This window comes from Oryx dammah, unplaced genomic scaffold, assembly GCF_014754425.2.
Source record: "Oryx dammah isolate SB20612 unplaced genomic scaffold, SCBI_Odam_1.1 HiC_scaffold_23, whole genome shotgun sequence".
NCBI classification, from domain to species: Eukaryota; Metazoa; Chordata; class Mammalia; order Artiodactyla; family Bovidae; genus Oryx; species Oryx dammah.
The window spans coordinates 43,168,879-43,174,829 of NW_024070207.1; positions in this window are offsets into that span (position 1 = coordinate 43,168,879).

Here is a 5,951-nt window from a genome sequence, read left to right on the forward strand (position 1 = left end):
GCCCACCCCTAAACCAGACTTGCTCCTTGGCCAGGCACGGAACTGGGAGCAGAGACTACAGTGGTATGCAAGCTGGATGCTGGCTTGGCCCTCAGTGATCACAAACAATATTCAACTGGGCAAGAAATAACAATATTCACATATTTATTTAACCAGTATGGATTGAGTAAAATTTCGTGCCAAGTCCTATGCTCAGTGTTAGAGAGGTGCTGGTGATGTAAAAGCAGACAGCATCCCTGACAATCAGGTGCTTGCAACCTAGTGAAGGGGATCACCTAATTGAAACCATATGCTTCCTGTTTTAATTACTGGCTAGGTATGTAGGTGATGGGAAGAAAAGAACCAGGTTGCTAGGAGAGTAGATAATGAAGGCTTGGCCCGGCTTGGAGGATCATGAAGGCAGTAGCATTTGGTCTGAGCTCTAAAGGATGTGGCAACCCGCTCCAGTATTCTTGCCTGGGAAATCCCACGGACAGAGGAGCCTGGTGGGCTATAGTCCACGGGGTCGCAGAAAGAGACACACATGACTTAGTGACTAAACAACAACTAAAGGATGTGCAGTTTTCTAGGCAGAGACTGCAGGAGGCAGGGTGGTATGTGGGAGAAAGGCTTACAGGCAGAGGAAACTTTAAGGAAGACCCCAAGAAAGGAAAGTTCGTGACAAGTTGAAGGAGTTGATAGATTGTTAGTTAGGCTGGGGGTAATCAGGAAAAGGAAGAATGGTACAGGATGAGGTGATGAGGTCAGTGGGCCCATGTCACTCAAGGTCTTTGGTCCAGGATTAGGAGACTTGCTTGTAAAAAGGCCAGTGGGGAACAGTTGATGGATTTTAAGCCAGAGAGCGACATGACCTGACTTAGGATTTTGAAAGATCTGGCTGCCATGCAGAGAATGGATGGTGGGGAGGCAGACCAGGGTGAGGGAGCAGAGACCTGCATGGATGCTATTGTTCAGGAAGAGGTGATAGCCACTCAGAGGAGGAGAGCGGGAAGAGGGGATGCATGCAGGGATGCATGGGTTGATCTGAGAGAGATGTCAGAGTTCTAACTGAAAAGCCTTGCCGATGAATTGAATGTGGAGTGTGAGGGAGCAGGAGGGGTCAAGAGTGACTCCTTCTCAGGCTGGCACCCTTGGTGGATGCTGAGAGCTATTCACGGGGATGTGAAACCCCAGGGGAAGTGATGGTGTGGAGTGGGCTGGAAGGACGGGGAGTTCCTTTTGAGATGAGTTGAACCGAGATGCCTGGGAAGCAGGGCAGTGGACAGTTGCGTATATAGATCAGGAGCTTAGAGGAAAGGAGCTGGAAATCTAAATTCTGTCAGCTCAGTATAGAGGCAGGAATTGAAGGTGAGGCACGAATGAGCTCCTCAGTGGGGCACTGAATGTGAGCACGGAGGACAGAAGACATAACCCTGATCACCTCGATCAGATTAATGTCAGGGAGAGGACAGACTGAGAAGGCTAAGAAGAACAAAGCAGGCTGGGAGCTAGGAAAGTGAGGGTGTCAAGGAGGGAGTCATCATGGAACAAGATAGAAAGCCCAGAAATAAACCTGTGCACCTATGGGTACCTTATTTTTGACAAAGGAGGCAAGAATATACCATGGGGCAAAGACAGCTTCTTCAATAAGCCGCGCTGGGAAAACTAACACTACATGTAAAAGGATGAAATTAGAACACTTCCAAACACCATACACAAAGATAAACTCAAATGGATTAAAGACCTAAATGTAAGATCAGAAACTATAAAACTCTTAGAGGAAAACACAGGCAGAAAACTTGATGACATAAATCAAAGCAAGATCCTCTATGATCCACCTCCTAGAGTAATGGAAATAAAAACAAAAGTAAACAAGTGGGACTTAATTAAACTTAAAAGCTTTTGCACAGCAAAGGAAACTACAAACAAGGTGAAAAGACAACTCTCAGAATGGGAGAAAATAATAGCAAATGAGACAACTGACAAAGGATTAATTTCCAAAATATACAAGCAGCTCAAACAACTTAATACCAGAAAAACAAACAACCCAATCAAAAAGTAGGAAAAAGACCTAAACAGACATTTCTCCAAAGGAGACATGCAGGTGGCTAACAAACACATGAAAAGATGCTCAACATTGCTCATTATTAGAGAAATGCAAATCAAAACTACAATGAGATATCACCTCACACTGGTCAGAATGGCCATCATCCAAAAGTCTACCAACAACAAATGCTGGAGAGGTGTGGATAAAAGGGAACCCTCTTGCACTGTTGGTGGGAATGTAAACTGATACAGCCACTATGGAAGATGGTGTGGAGATTCCTTAAAAAACTAGGAATAAAACCATCATGTGACCCAGCAATCCCACTCCTAGGCATATACCCTAAGGAAATCAAAATTGAAAAAGACACATGTACCCCAATGTTCATTGCAGCACTATTTACAATAGCTAGAACAGGGAAGCAACCTAGATGTCCACTGACTGACAGATGAATGGATAAAGAAGCTGCAGTACAAATACACAATGGAATATTACTCAGCCATAAAAAGGAATGCATTTGAGTCAATTCTAATGAGGTGGATGAGCCTGGAGCCTTTATAGAGTGAAGTAAGTCAGAAAGAGAAAGATAAATATTATATACTAATACATACATATGAAATCTAGAAAGATGGTACCAATGAATTTATTTGCAAGGCAGCAGTGGAGAAACAGGCATAAAGAATAGACTTATGGACACAGGGAGAGGGGAGAGAGGGTGAGCTGTATGGAGAGAGCAACATGAAAATTTACATTTCCGTATGTGAAACAGATAGCCAACAGCAATTTGCATTATGTCTCAGGGAACTCAAACACGGGCTCTGTATTAACCTAGAGGGGTGGGATGGGGAGGGAGATGGGAGGGAGGTTCAAGAGGCAGGAGACATATGTATACCTATGACTGATTCATGTTGATGTTTGACAGAAAACAACAAAATTCTGTAAAGCAATTATCCTTCAATTAAAATATAAATAATTTTTTAAAAAGTGGGGGTCATCAACAGTAGCTCTGGGGCAGATGCCCTGTAAAATGAGGATGGGAAAATGTCCATTAGATTTAGGAAACTAGAGGTGATTTGGGACAACAAAGAATCAGCTCTGCTCCCCCTTGAGCTGACCGTATAATACGACCATAGTTAAGTTGCAGAATCCAACCTCAAATTCTTCACACATCCCCTTGCCCTTTTCCCAGACCCACCCACGTGTTGAAAACTCCAGTGGCTGAGCGGAACCTACTGAGTACAGTTCATCTGGTCCTTCAGATCTCAGGGTAACTCCCAACTGCTTGCTGTTCCAGGCATCATTTTTCTAACTACCACTTATCGCTAATGTGGTCCTCATGCTGGCTTCATGTTGTTTGCCTTTTATTGAAGGCTAATAGTTAGGCATTAGCTACAATTTATTCTTACAATTACTTTTCAAGGGCTCAGAAATGATAGCCATTTTCAATCCTACACTATCAAATGTGTTTCTGACACCATTATAATCATAGAATTATATAAATAAATGAACAAGCAAATTATCCAAAGCAAAATGTGATTAGACTCCAAGCAGCTCATCTTATTCTTTAGTATTCCAGATACCCTCCTTTTTAGGTACCTCCCAAAAACCTCCCTCACTCCCACATGGATACACAAAAATGAAGCATCAGGCTGGATTACTAAAGTGGCAGACACAAATTGTCAGGTCTATCCTAGGTAGGAAATTTGATGATGCAGATGTCATTGAGAAATGAGCAGTTATTTCAAACCACAGAGACTCATAATTAAGTAAACCAAATTCAGGATCACAATTTGTTTCCAAATTAGTTGTTATTTTCTTATACAGGAAAGCAGAGTGTAAGTGAGGGTGGATTTATATTTCATAGTACACAAATTCATCCATTAATGTCTCCTTTGAGGATTCTCATCAAGTTTAGTTTCAAAGATGTCATTAGTGACTACTTAACATCTGATGGCTCAGATGGTAAAGCATCTGCCTGCAATGCTGGAGACCTGGGTTCGATCCCTGGGTTGGGAAGATCCCCAGAGAAGGAAATGACAACCCACTCCAGTACAGTTGCCTGGAAAATTCCATGGATGGAGGAGCCTGGTAGGCTACAGACCATGGGGTCACAAAGAGTCGGACACGACTGAGTGACTTCACTTAACATCTGGACAAAATGGTTTCCTCTTACTTTCTAGTTGTGTTTGAATTTATTAGGAACGTAACTGAAAATTACCTACCCAGTTTGGCATCTAAAAAACACCATATAGTTTACAGGTAAGGAAGATAAGACCAAATGTAATGAGTCTAGAGACTTCTTCAGGGAATTGTGCCTGATGTTCTGGGCTCCAGGACCTACTCAGGAATTTGGGGAAAATACCCTCTCAGTCAGCAAGGCACTTCCTCTGAAGAACTCATTAGCTCAATTCACAAATAACTTTAAAGACCAATTATAATTTGATGCCACACCCTTAGAACAATCTACTTGGTCTCCATTACCTTTTCTGGGGCCTAATAGGGCAGCAAATTTGGAAAACTCAGCAGTGACCACAGGACTGGAAAAGGTCAGTTTTCATTCCAATCCCAAAGAAGGGCAATGCCAAAGAATGTTCAAACTACCACACAGTTGGACTCATTTCACATGCTAGCAAGGTCATGCTCAAAATCCTTTAAGCTAGGCTTCGATAGTACGTGAACTGAAAACTTCCAGATGTACAAAAGATTTAGAAAAGGCAGAGGAACCAGAGATCAAATTGGCAATGTATGCTGAATCACAGAGAAAGCAAGGGAATTCCAGAAAAAAATCTACTTCTGCTACGTTGACTATACTAAAGCCTTTGACTGTGTGGATCACAACAAACTGGAAAATTCTTAAAGAGATGGGAACACCAGACCACCTTACCTGCCTCCTGAGAAACTTGTATGAAGGTCAAGAAGCAACAGTTAGAACTGGACATGGAACAACAGACTAGTTCAAAATTGGGAAAGGAGTATGTCAAGGCTGTATATTGTCACCCTGCTTATTTAACTTATATGCAGGGTGCTGTGCTGTGCTTAGTCGCTCAGTGGTGTCTGACTCTTTGCAACCCCATGGACTGTAGCCTGCCAGGTTCCTCTGTCCATGGGATTTCCCAGGCAAGAATACTGGAATGGGTTGCCATGCCCCCCTCCAACGGATCTTCCCAACCCAGGGATCAAACCCAGGTCATGCAAAATGCCAGGTTGGATGAAGCTCAACCTGGAATCAAGATTGCCCAGAGAAATATCAATAACCTCAGATATGCAGATGATACCACCCCAAGGGCAGAAATTGAAGAGGAACTAAAAAGCGTCTTGATGAAGGTGAAAGAATAGAGTGAAAAAGCTTAAAACTCAACATTCAGAAAACCAAGATCATGGCATCTGGTCCTATCACTTCATCACAAATAGACAGGGAAACAATGGAAACAGTGACAGACTATTTTCTTGGGCTCCAAAATCACTGTGGATGGTGACTGTACCCATGAAATTCAAAGACACTTGCTCCTTGGAAGAAAAGCTGTGAGAAACCTATTGCTGTTATGTGCTGTGCTTAGTTGCTCTGTCGTGTCCGACTCCCTTGTGATCCCATGTACTGTAGCCTGCCAGGCTCCTCTTTCTCTGGGGATTCTCCAGGCAAGAATACTGGAGTGGGTGGCCATGCTCTCTTCCAAGGGATCTTCCCAACCCAGGGATTGAACCCAGGTCTCCCACCTTGCAGGTGGATTCTTTACCAGCTGAGCTACCAGGGAAGCCCTGACAAACTAGACAGCATATTAAAAAGCAGAGACATCACTTTGCTGACAAAGGTCTGTATAGTCAAAGCTATGGTTTTTCCAGTAGTCATGTATGGATGTCAGAGTTGGACCATAAAGAAGGCTGCGTGCCAAAGAATTGATGCTTTTGAACTGTGGTGCTGTAGAAAACA